This window comes from Rhineura floridana, chromosome 6, assembly GCF_030035675.1.
Source record: "Rhineura floridana isolate rRhiFlo1 chromosome 6, rRhiFlo1.hap2, whole genome shotgun sequence".
NCBI lineage: Eukaryota > Metazoa > Chordata > Lepidosauria > Squamata > Rhineuridae > Rhineura > Rhineura floridana.
The window spans coordinates 102,629,806-102,649,509 of NC_084485.1; the positions used below are offsets into that span (position 1 = coordinate 102,629,806).

Genomic DNA, 19,704 nt, shown 5'->3' on the forward strand with positions numbered 1-19,704 from the left:
TGCTACCTTGTAGCGATCCTGTTTCACCTGTGACATATCCAAAATATCTTTAAGAGATCCCACTTCACCTTGGGATTCAGCATTTGTTCAAATCTGATGACACTCCTAGTTTTGCCTGTAATTCTATTCCATTTCCACATTAATCTGCAAATTTTATATCTTCTCAAAGAAATTTCTCTCAGACTACATATTTTCCTCCAAAATATTTTGTATATTTTGATACTTTTAAATTGCAAAGACGTGTGTTGCACCGCTTCAGGTGTGAAATTCAGTGGAGAGGTATGCTGTAATTTTGATACACGGTAGAACCTTGATATAACTTGGGGGTCGGGGGACAAAGGATGCATCTGTGTTATAATGAAAGCCACATCTGTAAACAGTATTCGACTCAGGGGCATTGTCACACCCACAGTATATCTGTATCTGCAGTTCAGCAAGCACATTATAATTAGGTTCTATTCTATGTGGTTCAGGTTATTTTTATAGGATTTTGCAAATGTCATATTCTTTAAGCATTTCTCCCATGAAGCAAGCAGACAATTCCAAAGTGGGTGCCATTTTTCCTGCCTCCACTGTCTGAGTGCCTGTGAAGGAATTGGACTTTACTGTCCTGGACTGTTTGTATGGACACTGTTTTCATGTGGACTGGTGTGTATCATCCTGGGATGCATATCTTTATTGTCTGTTTTGGGGGGAGGGTTATAGGTTTAACCTGCTTTAATAACCTGGTCTGGCTAATCACATTATCTGTCCTGAAGCTCAAATATCAAGGCAGTGACAACTCCATTGTGTATGTGAGAAATTGCATATCTCTCATCTGAGGTCAAGAAAATGAAACCTTCAAACTTCCTTGAGCCTGTACCCTGAGGGGGGAGGAGCATGTGATTTTCAAGGACAGTCTATAACAACAGGTGGTCTGTGTGGAGGAGGTTAGTTCAAGGTGGAACTCCTGAGATAGGAAGGCCTTTAGATCAAGGCAGATCTCAATGTGATAAGACGTGAGGGCTGCAATTCTAGAAAAGATTCTGCTGCATGATATGTGAAAGACCCAGAGCTGGAGGACACTCTGTTTTGTTTGTCTTTTTTTTTGCTCCAAAGGAAATATGCTGGTTTTCTGTTAACTTTGGCATGTCATATATTTTCTTAAAGCTCTGTCATTTTCTGTTCTAGTAAACACTGGATCTTCTTTCATGTACCTGGTAAGGTCTCTCTTTATTTTAACACCCCCACGCCTGTAAGTCACAAGACTGTGCTACCTTCAGAGGTTTCAGAGAGACCCAAGGAAGATTTTACCATTATTATTAGGCTGATTATTAAGGGGTAGCCTTATAGTAAAATTGCCCCCTTATTTGTGGTCAACAAGCTCTTTAAGGGGTAGGGTGGCTGAACAGAGGGATATATTCTGTGTTAGCTGGAAATTCCCTTCCCTCACAAATACAGGACCCAGGTTGGCTGGGTAGTGGCTGTCACAGTGCCCATGTAAAAGTGGGTTCTAGTTTCAGAACAAGAAGAAAATGTTTTGCTTTCATTGTCAAAGTGTCTTTGAATTTATTTCTTGTCTCCCTTTGCATATGTCTTTTCCACCAGTAAAATTAGGGAATGGCATTATTAAGGCCTTACCACAGAGCCTTCCTGCTGAGCAGCATAAACAGGCAAGTTGTAAACCTACTTAATTTGCTACTTTTTCAAGCATGAAAAAACTTTCCTTATCTGCAAAACAGATAAGCCACCACTCTCACATTATGTCATAGGTGTTTTTCTCCACACAAGTTTTACTGCCCATTTCTGAAAATGTAACAAGCTGGGAATATAATAGCTTTTAAAAAAATCTGAAAGACTGAGGGAACTAAAAACCATGACAGCCACCACTAGAAGGAAAAGCAGAATGGGAGGTGTTTGCTGCTAAATTGGAACACAACCCCCAAATGAGATTACGCTGATTATATGAGTTAAATGGATAGCATGGAAGCATGGTGGGAATGCTTCCCAGTTCTACTATGTACAAGTTCTAACTCATTTGTGGGGATACATTTCTTATGTGCATTACAGCTACAACACTATAGGCAATTTATTCATTTTAAGATAAGGGTGGTGAATTGCTTGTCCTGGTTAGAACCCCTCTCAAACCTTTTGATGGCCCATCAGGTACCCTTAACTCCACTGCTGGCAAAATATGAGGAACATTGGTTAAAGAACATAACTTTATTCAGCTGGCTGCCTTGCACCCCACCCCCAAACTCCCCAGCTGGGTTCTTCCACTTCTTTGTCCCTCCTCCTGTCTTCTCTCTGACCTCTGAGAGTCTGGAACGTGGTGCATGCTTTTAATCACCTTCCAAATTGTAATGCTGCACTTGTGTAGCTTGGGAAACTAGGGGTTAAATGCTATGGGGGGATGTTTCCACTCCTCCCTCCCTCATGACATATTTAATCCCTTCTTCTCCAAATCACAAATGAGAGAGGAAGTATTGTATCTTGTTCAGGCTGACCCAGATACGTGTGAGGAAGTCAGTGTGTGGGGAATGCATTTGGATGATTGAGTGGCAGCATCCTCCTCAGCCCTGTAGCTGAGCCATCTGGAGATGAATCCAAGAAAGGAACCTCTTCCTACTCCTCGGCTGGTTACACAATCAATCTGTGGAGTATTTTTTTTTAAGTGTAAGGGTGGGAAGGGGAGTGATGAGCATCTCCTGCGACTCATGGATAACTTCAGTAAGAGTCCCAAGAAGGTCACTTTCCCCCCAATTTTCTGTTTCCAAATATTTGAGAGTGATGACTAGCAGTGGCTATTTTTATAACAACAACAACAATAATAACAGGGTCACCTGCTCTATCTATGGAAAACCTCCCCTAGGGCATTCAGGAATCCATTAGTCTCTGGTGGTGGACCTTCCTAATTTGTCTACCACAAGGCAAGACCCTCCGTGGTGCAGAGTGGTAAGCAGCTGTAATGCAGCCAAAGCTCTGCTCACGGCCAGAGTTCGATTCCAACGGAAGGAGGAAGTCGAATCTCCGGTAAAAGGGGTTGAGGTCCACTCAGCCTTCCATCCATCCATGGTCAGTAAAATGAGTACCTGGCATATGCTGGGGGGTAAAGAAAGGCCGGGGAAGGAACTGGCAATCCCACCTCATATATACGGTCTGCCTAGTAAATGTCGCAAGACGTCACCCTAAGAATCGGAAATGACTCGCACTATAAGTGCGGAGACACCTTTACCTTAGGTTACTAGGTCTCCAGTTTTTGCCAGGAGACTCTGGATTTTTGGGGTCCTATCTGGGTCTCCGGGTGAATCACCTGATTCTCCAGACTCTCCGCTTTCATTTTTTTAAAAGTTAAGTTTCTAGGTGGTCTGGTTCCCAAGATATACACCAAAATGTCAGCGGCCTCCCACAATTTCTGTTAAATGAGCTCGTAGGAGGCTGCTCTAACCAAACCCTTTCAGATTTGTAGCCAATAAGTGAAGTCAGAGTTGTGATTGACAAGGCAGTAGCCAGACCCCATTGCAAGGCCAGAAAACTATTTTTTCTTCCTGCTTATCTGAAAATCTCATAAATTGAGTAAGTATATAGCTTTCAGTCTTTTTCTCTCTTGCGTGCAAGAGTCAAACAAGTTTAAATTTTCCTAGGCAGTTGAAGAGGGCAGTTTTTTGAAAACCTTCCCAATATGAAGCTTTAATTTTACAGCCACGAGAGTGGCTGTATACTATAGCCAGCGTGGATTTTTCACATTCTGCAGTGTTAAATTGAAAATACCTCTCATGCCATTCTGATGCTTCCCATAAGCTCATTTCAAAACAAAATCTTACAAAACTTATAGTTCTGAACTCAGAAACGCTTGCTTAACAACCCTCTCAATTTTCATGGTGATACACAAAACAGTCAGAGAGGATAGAGAGTTCAAAGTCTAAAAAAAGAGAGAGAAAACCCAGAGCCCTTTTGGACTTTTTTCTGAGAGTTCTCATAATCTGTTAAAATTCATTAAAAATCAGCCATATTCACAGGGTACCTGTAATCCTAATACAGACCCTACCCCATACTCTGACCTTCATCTTCTGCAGTTTAAAAGTAAAAAAAAAGCCTGGCTGATTTTTAATTAATTTAATAAATTTTGGCTGGCAGCCTCTGATAATGCAGGGCATGCTTACTAAGAACCAACTGTCAGAGTTCTAAAAGCCAGACTGACAGCTGCTGGGCTTGCCTAATCAGGGGGCCACACCAGACTTTGATTTCACTTGAGACAGTCATGGCTTCCCTCAGAGAATTCTGGGAAGTGTAGTTTGTGAAGGGTGCTGAGAGGAGACTCCTGTTCCATTGAGAGAGCTGCAGCCGCCAGACTGGTTTAACAGTCAGCCACTCTGATTGAAGGTCTGTGAGGGGAACAGCCATGACTGTCCAAAGTGAAATAAAGGCCTGGTGTGGATGTGGCCAGGGAAAGCTTTGGTTTAAATTTGGGTGGGAGGCTACATGTGCCTGCTGTAGAATAAAAAGGTGGGGGAAAGCCTGAATAAGAATGAAACTGTTCACAACGTTTTCCTTTTGGAAAGAAAAGGGGCTTCCCTTCTGCCCAGTGCCCACCCACCCATCCAATCTCCTCCCCTCTCCCACCTCCTCCTCCCTCCCCTGCCTGCCCTCCTCCTCCCCTCCCTGCCCCTCTCCCAGGTCAGTTTCAGTTATCCTAAGCATGATAGCACAGGGGTAAATCTCATTGAACTCAGAGGCACATGTTACCAAATTCTTCCAAGCTATACAGCCAACTGGAAACCAAGGTAGCTCACAATAAGAAATAAATCCCTTTAATATCCAATAACCATAAAAGAAGTATAGACAGTTGCAGCTTAAAGTGGCATGATTCTGAATTTTGGGTTGGGTGAGTGAAGTTCCTTATCACTTGAGATTGCAGTTCTGTGCACGCTTCCCTGTTTGAGTAATCCACATTGAATACACTGGACTTTCTTCTGAGTAAACAAACATAGGATTGCACTAAAATATCTTTACAGGTTGTGTAAATAATAAACATGTTTGACAGTCATGCTTATATAAATATTTCTTCATACTATGTCCCAATAAGTATCTGATTGCACACTCTGGTTGTACACTATTACTTCCTCTACATTTTAAGTGTGCCTTCTTCCTTGGGGTGGTCATGGTTCCCCTCTATTGTTTTCATCCTGAGGGACAGATTAAGCTGAGAGATGGTGAGTAGCCCATGGTCACCCAGTAAACTTGAGTAAGCTCATTTCCATTTTTAAAAATTGATTAAAATGATTTACATGCAGGCAAAGTTTACTTTATTTATTTATTATATGATTTATATCCCACCCTTCCTCCCAGCAGAAGCCCAGGGCGGCAAACAGAAACGCTAAAAACACTTCAAAACATCATAAAAAGACCTTAAAATACATTAAAAACAACAACATTAAAAACATTTTTTTAAAAGCTGTAAAAACATCTTTTTTAAAAAAAGGGTTAAAACATATTATTAAAGAAAACATATTAAAAGCAATTCTAACACAGATGCAGACTGGGATAGGTCTCAACTTAAAAGGCTTGTTGAAAGAGGAAAGTCTTCAAAAGGCGCCGAAAAGATAGCAGAGATGGCGCCTGCCTAATATTTAAGGGGAGGGAATTCCACAGGGTAGGTGCTGCCACACTAAAGGTCCGTTTCCTATATTGTGCAGAATGAACCTCATGATAAGATGGTATCTGCAGGAGGCCCTCACCTGCAGAGCGCAGTGATCAGCTGGGTATATAAGGGGTAAGATGATCTTTCAGGTATCCTGGTCCCGAGCTGTATAGGGCTTTGTATACCAAAACTAGAACCTTCAACTTGGCCCAGTAGCAAATGGGCAGCCAGTGTAATTCTTTCAGCAGCGGGGTGACATGTTGGCGATACCCTGCCCCAGTGAGTAGTCTTACCGCTGCATTTTGCACCAGCTGCAGCTTCCGGACCAACCTGAAGGGTAGCCCCACATAGAGCACATTACAGTAATCCAGGCTTGAGGTTACCAGTGCATGGACAACAGTGGTCAGGCCATCCCGGTCCAGAAACCTCCGCAGCTGTCTTATCAGCCGAAGCTGGTAAAAGGCACTCCTAGCCACTGAGGTCACCAGGGCCACTAGTGACAAAGATGAATTGAGGAGCACCCCTAGACTATGGACCTGCTCTTTTAGAGGGAGTACAACTCCATCCAAAGCAGGCAACTGACCAATTATCCGAACTTGGGAACCACCATCCCACAACATCTCTGTATTGTTAGGATTCAGACTCAGTTTATTGGCCCTCATCCAGCCCACCACCGGGTCCAGGCAGCGGTCCAGGGCTTGCACAGCCTCTCCCGATTCAGATGTTACCCAGCAGAGCTGGGTATCATCAGCATACTGCTGACACCTCGCCCCAAAGCTCCTGATGACTGCTCCCAAGGGCTTCATATAGATGTTAAACAGCATGGGGGACAAGATGGTACCCTGCGGCACCCCACAGCACAACTGCCAGGGGGCCGAAAAACAGTCACCTGATGCTATTCTCTGAGAGCGACCTTGGAGATAGGATCGGAACCACTGTAAAACAGTTCATCCAATACCCATCTCACCAAGTCGGCCCAGTAGGATACCATGGTCAATGGTATCAAAAGCCACTGAGAGATCAAGTAAGAATAACAGGGTCACATTCCCCCTGTCCTTCTCCTGATAAAGGTCATCCATCAGGGCGACCAAGGCCGATTCAGTCCCATAACCAGGCCTGAACCCAGACTGTTCATGCAGGCAAACTCCAGTTTCCATGATTCTGTGGTAGGATTCATGTGCTTCAAATGTGTGTTGAATGTGCTTTAAATGAATGGTGTGGATCTTTATGATGTGCATTCATTAGTGAACTGAAAAGAACAATATTAAAAAATACTTTTTTTTAACAGTGGAAGGGTTGTAGCTCAGTGGTCGGGCACATGCTTTTCATGCAAAGGTCCAAAATTCAATTTCTGGAAAAGACTATTGCCTGGAATCCTGGAGATCCAATAGTAGTCCATGTCATCAGTACTGAGCTAGATGGTACCAAATTGCCTGAGTCGGTATAAGGCTGATTCCTTTGTTCCTAAAAATGAAAAGAGACCCAAGGGCCACAGTGTTTAAAATTTATTTATGTATTTTATTTACAACATTCATATACCTCTTTATTATAAAAAAAATCAAAGCAGTTTACAGAAGAAATTAAAACAATAAAATTATTGGCAAAAGCCATTAAAAACAGGTATTTAAAACATTCAGAATAATAAAAGCAACAATGAGTTAAAAACAGATAAAAAATGCAATAGCTTCTATATGCCTGGGTAGGGTTGCCTAAACAAAAATGTTTTTAGTAGATGATGAAAAGAGTACAATGAAGGTGTCTGCCTAATGTCAATAGGCAGGGAGTTCCAAAACTTAGGTGCTGCCACACTAAAGGACTGATTTCTTACAAGAGGGGAACAAGTACTCAGAAGGAAGTTCTATGGTAGGGTTGCCATATTCCAGTCCCACAAATCCGGGCAGGCTAATTTGCATATTATGCAAATATTTGCATATTAATATTTGGATTGTCCAGTTGTTTTGTTTTTGTGCCTAGGAATTACCACCAAAAACTGGGGAAAGATGTGAGAAATCTTTTTTTTTTAAAGCAACATTTTCAGCCTTAAATGCCTAGACTCTAGTTTCCAACACTATGGAGTATTTATTGATTGATTAAGAGGATTTATATCCTGCCCTTCTGCTGTTAAAAACAGAGCTCAGCACAGCTTACAAATATAATAAACAATAAAAATACACAATCAATATAAAAACATAATAAAAACACAACATAGCAACAAACAAAGTAAGTCAGGGCAGCAGTACGGTTAACTATATACGATATATTTCAAAGATGTGGTGGGTGGAGAAAAACAAGAAGCCAAAGTGTTAGGAAAAGGAGTCTTTCACACTACATGCTCAGTTCTAAATACTGTTGCAGCAAGTTTTACAAGTACCTCCAGTATTCCACTGGTGCAGGCACTCAGACATTCAAAGTATCTGTATGTTTCTTAGGTTTTATAAAAGCAGAGCTTTGCTTAACTCAAAATTTCTTCTCCCTTTGATCAACCACATCTACACAGGTTCCATCTCCATACTCAAAATGAAACTGGGCCTGGAAGTGTGCAACAACCCCACACATACCTTGCTAATTACGATTACCAACGCCAGGATGTCTGTCTTATCAACTACTCTCCTGCTCCCCCCCCCCCCGGGCATCATGAAAGACCCAGTCCTGGGCTCAGAAAGAAAATAAATATATGGTCCTCTTCAAAGTATTGATAAGCCTCTTGTTTTAATTGAAATAATAATTATAAATTCTTGCTCTTATCACTAATGGGAGTTAATTATCTTGCATATGCTGCTGTTGCTTCTATGGCTGTAACGGAGTGAGGTTAAAGATAAGTGAAATGCAAATAGGAAAAAACAACACAAAAGGCAGTATCACTTTCCTAAATGTAATACCATACCAACCACAACAAGATTCCTATGAGTAAGGCAGAAAACTCAGCATCGCACAACCAGTCAGGATTCATAACCAAAAACCCAAACTAAAAAAATCCTAGCAGTCAGCCAAGGTCACAGAAATCCCCGTGCAGCACAACCTGACCTGGGGACTGCAGTTAATGCAGAAAGTTGCAGCACAATTGCTGACATGAGTGAGATCCTATCAGCACATAATACCTCTGCTCTGAAATCTGCATTTGTTGCTGATTTGCTACCAGGCCAAGTTCAAGCTGTGCTTTCCATGTTATGGGTGCCACATAGTACTTGTTCTGCTCTTGTAAGAAATCAGTCCTGTTAAGTGGCAGCACCTACGCTTTGGAACTCCTTCCCTATTGACATTAGGCAGACGCCTCTTTTCAGCACCTGCTAAAATCAGTTTTCTTGAGGCAAGCCTCTCCAGGCATGTGGAAGCTATTGTGTTTTTAAATCTGTTTTTAACTCATTGCTCATTTTATTAGTTTGAATGTTTTTAAGTATCTGTCCTTAACGCTTTTGCCAATAATTTTATTGTTTTAATTCTTTCTGTAAACTGCTTTGAGATTTTTTACAATAAAGCGGTATATAAATGTTGTAAATAAAAATAAATAAATGTTGGAGTCACTGTGGCCCTTGAGTCTCTTCCCACTTTTAGGAACCAAGGAATCTGCCTTAATGACGCTCTGCTTGTCACACAGCTGACGAGCGGAGCATAGTTGCCAGTGGGGGCGAAGCAGCCGCCTCCATTTTGAAAAGGGGCTAGTCGCGCGTCGCGCCGATGATGCGAGCGTGACTCGGCTGCGAAGGAGGGGCAAAGCCGCTGGGCCTATTTAAGCCCAGCCGCTCCTCCTACCTGCCTCTTCAGATCGCGACAAGGATGACGAGGGACAAGAGGACGACGCTGGACGATCGCGGTGGCCATTTTGTTTCGCCGCGAGTGGGGCTGAGTGGCGCCATTTTGCTGCGCCGATTTGCGGCCGTTTCTGCGCTCCTTAGAGCGGCTCGGGCTTTTCTTCGGCCTATTCTGGCCTGATTTACCCCGGAGGGGGTGGCAATTGTGGCTGGGTGGCCAGGTGCAGATAGCAGGCAGCAGCTGACGTGGGCCTTTTATCAAGGCCTGCTCAGCAGGGCGCTGCAGCTGCCCCCCCCAACAATAGCCAGTTCACCAAGCACTCACATTTCTTGTACTTCTTCAGCCCCTGCTGGTGGCTGAGCTGCGAGGCTTGCCTATATTGGCTTCTCAGCAGCTAGTTAAGCAAGACACGCACGTTTCTCCTCCCCCTTTTCATATCAGACTGGGTTAACCCTTCGTATTGTTTTAGTTTATTAGTGGTTTATATTTTGGGTGGTTGCTATTGTTACTCCTACTACTATTACTATTGATAATAATACAATGCCCAAAAAAGGTAAAGGTGGGGTGAAAGGTAAAGGGAAGGCCTCCCGGCCCACCCAGAAACGCCCCCCCCGATGCCTGGCTCTTCCGATGAGGAAGAGGCACCGCCTTGGGCTGCTGTTTTGGCGCGCCTAGAGGCTTTAGAAAATTGCGGTCGAGTATCACCAGCTCCTGGTCCCGGGTTACCTTTGGTTGCAGCAGACCTTGCAGCCACTCCTGGTACGTCCAAGGGGGTTGTTGGGCGGCCAAAACGGGCTAAGACCATTGCACGGGCTAATACAGCTGTGGGGCAGCGGCAGGAAGCTAACGTTGATGTCCTTGCCTTAATTTTAGCCCGGTTAGATGCCTTGGAGTCTCTCCCTGTCTCTGAACAGACAGGGACTGAAAGGCAGGTGACTACTGTGGCAACAACAACGGCTCCGGGATCTGGAGACGAGGTGGCTACTATTGGATCGAGTGTGGCTGGACCTCTAGTGAGCACAGGTGAGTCTGGGTCAGGGATGACATCTACTCCCTCCCAGATGATGATTTCTGGACTGTTGCAGCCCCCACTCCAGGCTGCGTGCACCCAGATATGGCAGCATACAGGCTCTAGTCAGGTTGCTGTATCAGTGGCGTCGCCTGCTGAGCTCGATGCAACCCATACTCCTGCTGAACAACCAGCGGGGGCATCTAAGGTGGTGGCCGATCCTTTCGGATCAATAGCAGCGAACGCCATCCCTTTTGGGTATACCTCCGTCACCCTAGGATTCCACTTACTCCCCGCGACAAAAGAAAAAATGTGGCGGGGGGAGTATGTGGATGTCTTTTCCCTGTTATATAGAGAACACCCCAAGAGAGATAAATATAAGGACGGGGAGAGTGATGTGGAACAGCCCAGACGGCGTAAGGTTGACCGTACCTGGGCTAATTGGTTACCGGCATACCTGATTTACGCTGGGGTATTGATGGAGAGGCAGCCCCAGAGAGGGCTCTCTCTCCTGAAGTATTTAGACATTATATACAGGGTGTATATAGAGTTTTCTGGCCCAGCTTGGCTGTCTTACAACGAGGCATTTCGTATGCGTGGGGCATGCGATGGATCTTTACCGTGGGACAAAAAAGAACCCGAATTATAGCTGCAGTTTATGTCTGCAGCAAGGGCCATGAATGGGGACAGGTGCGATAGTGGGCATCTTCTCAGCCGGCAGTCGGCCACTACCCTCCCTGCGTTAATGCGGGGCAGGGGGTTCAACCACGGCGGTTGTGCTGGGACTTTAATGCCCGTGGGGTGTGCGCACGCAACCCATGTCATTTCCGACACGAGTGTGCCAACTGCGGAGCCGCACATCCTTCCAGCGCTTGCCCCAGACAGCGATTCTACAGGGGAGGTACTAAGGACCAGCCAGGGGGCAGAAAGCAACCCCCACCTGGAGTTACTCAAGGAAAAGGGCCCCTCCCCAATTAAATGGCACGTTCTGCGAACCTTACTAGCTGGTTACCCGGCAGTTGAGGATGCACACTTTTTATTACAAGGGTTTTGGTCAGGCTTCCGCATTCCTTATGATAGTCCGCAAGTTGCCTTCATGTCACCCAACTTAAGATCTATCACAGGCATGGAGGCGCTTGTGCAAGCGAAAATTGATAAGGAAGTGCAGGCAGGGCGGGTGCTTGGCCCATTTACATCACCCCCCCTTCCTACTCTCAGGGTGCCCCCTTGGGTATTGTGCCCAAAAAAGCATTGGGTGAGTTTAGATTAATACACCACTTGTCATATCCACGTGGACAGTCAGTCAATGACTTCATTCCTGACAGTCTATGCACTGTCCACTACACTTCTTTTGATGCTGCAATGCGCATGGTGCGCGCTTGTGGCCGAGGTGCCTCCATGGGCAAGTGCGACATCAAATCCGCCTTCCGGCTTCTACCTGTCCACCCAGATGATTTTGAACTGCTGGGTTTTTCCTTTGCCAACTATTTTTACATGGATAGGGCATTGCCAATGGGATGCTCAGTCTCCTGCGCTCTAATTGAACGTTTTAGTACTTTTTTGGAATGGGCAGTTAGAAGAAGGACGGGGCTTGCTTCGGTGGTGCATTATCTCGACGATTTTTTGTTTGCGGGTAGTGCTGGCACGGGCGTATGCCAACACTTAATGACACAGTTCCATGACTTAACAACGGAACTTGGGGTCCCTTTGGCCACAGAGAAGACTGAGGGTCCCGCCACAGTTTTGACTTTTTTGGGCATTGAAATTGACTCTGACCAACAATGCTGCAAGCTGCCCTATGACAAACTTCTTACGCTCCATAGGAGGATTAAGGAAGTCACGGGGGCCAAAAAAGTTCATCTTTCCACTCTTCAAGAGTTGGCAGGGCACTTAAATTTTGCCTGCCGGGTTATAGCACCTGGCAGAGCCTTCCTCCGTCGAGTCTATGATGCTATGGCGGGGCTGCATCAACCCCACCATAGATTTCGGGTGACAGCGGCATTATGCGCTGACCTGGCGGTGTGGTCCTCCTTTTTACAAGATTTCAATGGGGTGTCCTTTTGGAGGCAGGACCGACTTTTGGAAGCAGAATTACAAGTACAATCTGACGCGTCTGGGGGCTATGGTTTTGGTGTAGTCTTCGGGTCTTCCTGGTGTAAGGGACAATGGCCACAGTCATGGACGCTCCACGGTTTAGACAAAGATCTAACCTTTCTGGAATTTTTCCAATAGTGGTTGCAGTATATCTGTGGGCCGCGGAGTTGAAGAACTCCACGGTCCATTTTTGGTGCGATATCATGGCTACAGTCCAGGTCATCAATTCCCTTACATCCAGGAAAGCTAGGGTTATGGGTCTCATCCGTTCCTTCGTTCTCCAATGCCTGCGTTTTAACGTTTTGTTCCGAGCACGGCATGTTCCGGGCATTGATAATGGTGTTGCTGATGCTCTGTCACGGAACCAGATGGATCGCTTCCGTCAGCTGGCGCCGTGGGCCAGAGCTGGGCCGGAGGCCGTTCCCTCTGCGATATGGGAGATTGGAGAGAGGAGTTGGAGAGAGCCATAGGCCTTTCCATTGCCCCCAGCACGCTCTCCAGTTACCGAAGGGCAGGTAGAGCGATGCACGAATTCTGGGCCACCAAGGGCTATACTCCTGAGTGGCCTATTCCGGTAAGTCACATTATGGAATTCCTGGTGGAGGGCAGGAGACGCGGCCTGTTCGTCAGTGCCCTGCAAGGTAAGCTGGCTGGGCTTTCCTTTTTAGCCAAATCAAGGGGCCTTCGTGATAATGCAAGAGACTTCAGGGTCCGCCGCATGTTGACAGGGTGGGCCAAGGAAAAACCGGTCCCAGCGGATTCCCGTCGTCCCATTTCTCTGGACATGTTACTGGGAATGGTCGAACAATTGGCAGCACTTTGCTCCTCCAGCTATGAAGCCAAGCTATTTCAGGCAGTAGCACTTACATTGTTTTTTGGGGCTTTCAGGATTGGAGAAGTAGTAGCCTGCTCAAAGCGAGACCGGTCTGGGCGTGCTCTCCAGTTTTCAGACGTATCCATAGATGGAGGGGGTGCCTGCATAGTATTGCGAAGGTCTAAAACTGACCAGAAGTGTAAGGGACGACGTGTGGATTTGGCCATGTCTTCGGTGCCTGCACTTTGCCCTGTACGGTCTTTGCAGATATTTTTGAATGTCAGGGGGTCAGACGAAGGATATTTGTTTATCCATGCCAACCATGAGCCCCTATCTATTTACCAGTTTTGGGCCTTGATTAAACGTGCCTTGCAAGGGATTGGGCACAACCCTGCACAGTTTGGAACCCATTCATTTCGAATTGGAGCTGCTTCTACAGCAGCAGGTGTGGGATTTTCCCAGGCACAGGTACAAGCGGTGGGGCGTTGGTCTTCTGATGCTTTTAAGGGCTATATTCGCCCCTTCTGAAGACAGGAATTGCGGAAGCTTAACATTTGCATCTTTGACAGGTTGCTGGTCGGGGACGGAGCAGACACGCATCCTTATTTGTGGCCACAGCATGGTGTTTTGGGCAGCTCGAAGGGCAGCGAACTCGAGCGCCGGCTCCCAGTTGGGCCTCAGCAGATGGGCAGCGATACAGTGGCTTGGCCGATGAGGAATGCGTTGGGAGGGGCTCCTACCCGCACTATTCCAGCAACAAGCGACGCGGATTACTCCGCATGTATTGGTCATCCATCTCGGTGGAAATGACCTTGGTTTGATACAGGGCAAGGCCCTCCTCATTCAAGCATGTAGTGACATGCAGCTCATCAGGCAAAGGTGGCCTGGCGTTCGTCTGATTTGGTCAGACATACTCCCACGGATCCCCGAGCTACAGATAGAGCGCGGAAGATGGTCAACCGACGGATTCGCTTGGCCCTTCTTCCGCATGGTGGGTTAACCATCCCACACTCACGCATTCGGCACTGGCAGGTTGAACTTTATAGGGCAGACGGCATTCACCTGTCTGACACAGGTAATGATATATTTCTTGGGGACCTGCAGGGGGGTCTGCGCGAGGTGTTTCTCGGCAGTGGGGTAAAGGGGGGACTAAATAGAGATTTGTCCCCCTTTTGTGGTGGGAAGGTGCAGGAAGGGAAATAAGGACAGCTAGGTGGCCCCCTTAGGCACCTTTGGAGGTGATTGGCGGTTCCGGAGGCCTGTCTTTCATGGCTTTGAGGCTCGAAGACATGATATGGGCTGCCTCTGGGGCCAACTTATCTCATCCACCCAAGGGTTATTCAACCCCGGGTGGGGATGACGTAGGAAGGCCCCCCTACTCACCTATAAGGTGTGGCCAGGGTAAGGGGTAAGCGGATGGGCTTGCCCTTGCCCTGGCAGGGGCTGGTTGCCCAAGAGCTGTATGGCAAGCTACTTGCTCATAGTTAGTCCCGCACCTAGATTTCCCTCTGCAGGTCACTTTAAAATTGGGTTTGTCTGCTGTAATTTAATAAAGTGGCCCTTATTCAACCCAAGCTTATGTGTCTGTGTTTTATTTCGCCCCTCAAGGGCAATACCGATTCAGGCCATTTCGTACCATGATTTCTTAAATGCAATACCATACCAACCACAACAAGATTCCTATGAGTAAGGCAGAAAACTAAGCATCTCACAACCAGTCAGGATTCCTTACCAAAAACAAAAAATATGATAAATGAAGAAATATTTATATAAGCATGACTATCAAATATATTTATTATTTACACAAACTGTAAAGATATTTATAGTGCAATCCTAGGTTTATTTATTCAGAAGCAAGTCCCAGTGTATTCAGTGGGGCTTACTCAAACAGGGACAGAAATGCAACCTCAAGTGATAAGCAACTTCATTCGCACAACCCAAAATTCTGAATCATGCCACTTTACGCTGTTTTGCAATTGTTTATACTTGTTTTTATGGTTATTGGATTTTAAATGGCTTTATTTCTTGTTGTGAGCTGCCTTGGTTTCCAACCCTACCTCACAGGGGTGTTGGAAAGACTCCATACACGCACACGCACACACTGCAGATGTATAAATACATATAGCCCATATAATAGTTTATTGTCAAACCAGTTGGTCATTGCAGAAAAATCAGTATTAGTTTTAAAAAATCAATAATACTTTCCTACAGAATAAAAACTGTAATACCTATGTAAGTCCTGCCTACTTGCTTTAAAATAGGACTGGGGAGGGGGACAGAAAGAGTTAGAACAAAAACACAATTCTTTTTTACATTCACTCCAAAGTCCCATTGATTTTGAGCACATTCATAACCATGTCTACTCAAAAGTAAGTCCTATTGAATTCAATGGGATTTACTCTGGGCATATGGGATTAGCATTGCTTTTATAAAAAGCAAGTATTGGGAAGGTTTTCAAAACACTGCCCAAGATCTGACTCCTGCACACAAGAGGAAAAGAAACTGAAATGTATATACTTACCCAATTTATGAGATTTTCAGATAAACGGGGGGAGGAACCACCATTTTGTTTTCTAGACACTGCCTCAGGTCAATGAAACAGAAACACAATCCTGGCTTCACTGATTGGCTGCAATCCTGAACGGGCGGGGTTAAAGCTACTAAGTGCTATAGTACTGTATACAGTATTGTTTAAAGAAAGATTTAACAGTCGGGGGCAGCTGATGTTTTTATGTATACCTCGAGAACCGGACCACCTAGAAACTTTTTTTTTTAAATTAAAGCTGAGAATCTGGGCCACCTAAGGGGCTAGCTGGGCGCCAGGTGGCATGCAAAGAATCTGGGTAAAACCCGGCTAACTAGGCAATATGGCAACCCTATTCTATGGGTCTTAGTCCCTTAGTAAGTGTGTTTAGAACTGCAGCCTTTCAGGGGCATCCTTCTTTACTCCTGAGTGTTCCCATCTAACATCTCCGCAACACTAGGTTCCTTTCTTCCTACAGTGGCCTTCTGGTGACTGGCCTGGCCTGGCCTGAGGGCACTTAAACCCTTCTTGCCAGAAGCAAGTAGGTTGGATTAAATGTTCCCTACCCAGGCTCCACCTTTTAGCTAAGTTTTCTACCTTAATTTCCAATCAGAGAAATGTTTTTGTTTGAATTGTATGTGCCAGCAACTGTGGTTGATGCTTAATATATCATGCTTAATGACATCACTTGGGCCCACCCCTGAAATCTCAGGATTCAGGATGCTTCTGACCTGGCAACCCTATCCACCACCCCTGGGGGGGGGGAGGATTGAACCTGTAAGCCCAAACTTCTCCAGGAAGTGATCTGACCATGACAACAGGGTGACATCCTATTCCCCCATATCCAGATTATCCTTTCCTCCAAATTTCATCCCTTCCTCTAAATTCAGCAAATTGAGTGTACCTTGCCCTATGTGCCAGACTGGTGACAACCTGATATAGCCCCATGGTCACCATGAAGGCCTGAGCCAGAGCACTAGAGGCAGCTCAGCATGGATAGTGAAATCACCCAGAACTATTGTTTTGGGCTCCTTCAACACCACAGCCAAGACCAGAGAAGCTGATAGGCAGCAGCGTGGATGATACACTAGCAGCAACCCTAATTTACTGTCTCCTGGGCCTGACACCAGGTGCAGGCCCTCATAGACAGCTCTAAGACTGAAGAATGAGGAAGATGGGCTTCTCTTTAGGTCTAGACTGAGTGAGGGGCAGTCATGCATTTGAACATGCTATTCTTTTGTCAGATGTGTTCTTGAAAAGGAAAGTCAGTACTAGTCTCTCTAAATGTGATATTTTATCATATCTTAGATAATCTTGCATTTTCTCTGATAAATCAGCTATAGTAACTTTGTTTTTCATTTGTTAGCTTTGTTCAGATTTCAGTGCATTCGTCTTTCACTGGATGTCAATGGAGGCAGAAGGAAAAGGATAATGTAAATGTTTGCCTATTGATCTACAGTGTGACATATTGCATTTTCAACAAGCTAGAAAGCTACACATTGGTCTAAAAATACACTGAAAAAGATAACCCCTGTCAAAAATCTTTCTGCTGGTGAAAAGATGGAGCAATAATAGTGGCAGCTCAGGCAAGCCCACTTATGTTCCCTGTACACATTTTCTGCTGCCTCCCATCTTTTTTTCCCTTTACTAAATTCAAGTTTAAAGAATCTTTCACCAAAAAGTAAAATTGTTGGTTTTTTATTTTATGGTGTTTGTGGTTCTTAAGCTAATGCTCACTCCCTCACATATAGCATTATTGTAATACAGGACAAGTGGTATGGGTCTCTTATCGCAAGGAATGTATTTTATTTTTAACAGATTACACTGATTAGATAAAAGAGTAGTACATAAAGATAGTTGAACAACATATAGAAGGCCACAGGCTCTCCACACCTGTCATGGAGGCCAACAGCTGGAGGAGGTAGATTGAGAGCATTGAAATGACATCCTGAGATACTCCCTGACCTTCATCATCTCCAACAACTAATCTGCGTGGCCCCAACAGTTGCTGTAGCCTCGTTTGCAGCACTGCCTAGTTTGTTTTTGTTGGATTCTGCTTCCAGAAGGGGGCCCTTGTCATTGAGCAAAACCGCCATATAGGCCAGCAGGAACCACCAACAGCTGGATGGTGGGGTTGAAAGGTGTAGTCTGAATCCAGGATGCTCTCTACTACCATGATCTCTAGCAATGGATATCATGAGTTTCTTAAAAAATCTTCCAAACCTTTACAGATTTGATAATGTTCAGTGACATGCCTTTCATTATGTAGGGGGGGGAAATCACTGCAGTAATTGGAATAATGATTGTAATTGTTTTTAATAAAAAAAGACATAAGAAGGTAAAAAAAGCTGCCAAGCATTTTATGGCAAGAGTAACACAATCTTCAAGAAAAAGACATAACAGACATTCTCCCCACAGTGTCTCTGCCATACAGTGCTTCTTTTTCAATAAACAATGTGTTGGCTAGTAGAATAAACTGTGAAACTTAGTGGGCATAGAGAAGGGCATAAAGAAGGGAATGAGGGTGACTAGGGCTACAAGAAGTACTATTGGTGTTCCTTTTCCAGCGAAAATGCCAGATTTAAGAAGTGGCAGAATTAGCTGAACATTTACCCATCCATCACATTTGCAGTTGTCATTGAATTTTTTAAAAAAGCAATGCAGTTTTATATTGCTATACACCACCCTGATATTTTATGAGAGGGTGGTATATGAATACTTTTATGAATGAATAATAAATTTTAGAAGCAGTGACATTAGCTGCTGCTTCCTAGTTAACAACCCATAGTGACTTTTTAGCCCTCATTTATGTTTAAGGGCTTAGGCTTAATTTAGCCATAAAACTAAAGTGTGGGTGATCCTACCTTGCTCTTTTTGCCTCCAGGAGTAGCAGTGATTGCCACTTCCCAGTAGGCTCTTAAACCTTTATAGATAACATGATTTAGCAAAACTGTAGCTAATTAATTGCTATTTTCCAAATTGCAGGTGTCAAAAATATTTTAATTTTATATATATATTGACTGCAGAGCCTTTGGTTGAATATCTTTGTTTCACATTATTCTAACAATATACTCTGTTTTAGCCTTGCCTTTGTGTAGAAATCATAAAACTGGAACGTCTTGGCTTGTGCATAAGATAAGATTTGATCTGAAGCAGCCAGACTGATAAAGTGTTGTTGGCACCCTTTATGTATAGAATAAAAAAGGGCTAACCTGAGTCCAGTGCCAAAATAAGTTGAACCAATAAGCATGTTGTAGGTGGAGCAACTGCTGTGTGGTCTGTGAACAGATAATTCTGAATGAAAACCCTTTTAAATAAAATATGCTGGATTTCAAATAACCATCTTCCATGGGTGATATAATAGGGAGAGGAACTGTGTCATTATCGTTAATCAGAGGGGGGGAAATACAACACATGTTTGTGTTGATCAGGTATTTTAAGCCTAACATAATATGGGAAGGGACTGATGGGGAGTCCTTATGCATTTTTCATGAGCTGGTATATGCAGCTGAATGAATTCAGCGAGTGTCACACCATGTAGCTTGCAGACAAACCATATCCACAAGGAGGCTACTGACACAGAAAGCACTTTGGTGCATTTTCAGAGGGGAAACCAGGACTGATCAAGCTTTTTCTGACAGGATTGACTTATATATTCTTCGATCATGCTGCCGTTGCTTTAGGCAGCCTTTTCATTCAGACGTAAACCCGATGAATGACTGGCACAGAGCTTCTCGGTTTATCAGCATTTAAATCTGCAGCAATGTCTCTGGGCTGTGCTATTGTTGTGTTTTCTGAATGGTGAAAGCTAACATAACATCCAAGCTATGACAGCAAAAGATTCTTCTAAGGAACTTGCTGCTCCAGAGACAGAGATTTACATAAAGACTTTC

At 44.6% G+C, this 19,704-nt stretch overlaps 1 protein-coding gene across 2 annotated transcripts in view; it reads left to right on the top strand.

The window, feature by feature from the left end:
- The window catches only part of PDE4B (phosphodiesterase 4B), a 468,208-nt gene that overhangs the window by 107,452 nt on the left and 341,052 nt on the right, over positions 1-19,704 (top strand). The window lies entirely within an intron of this gene.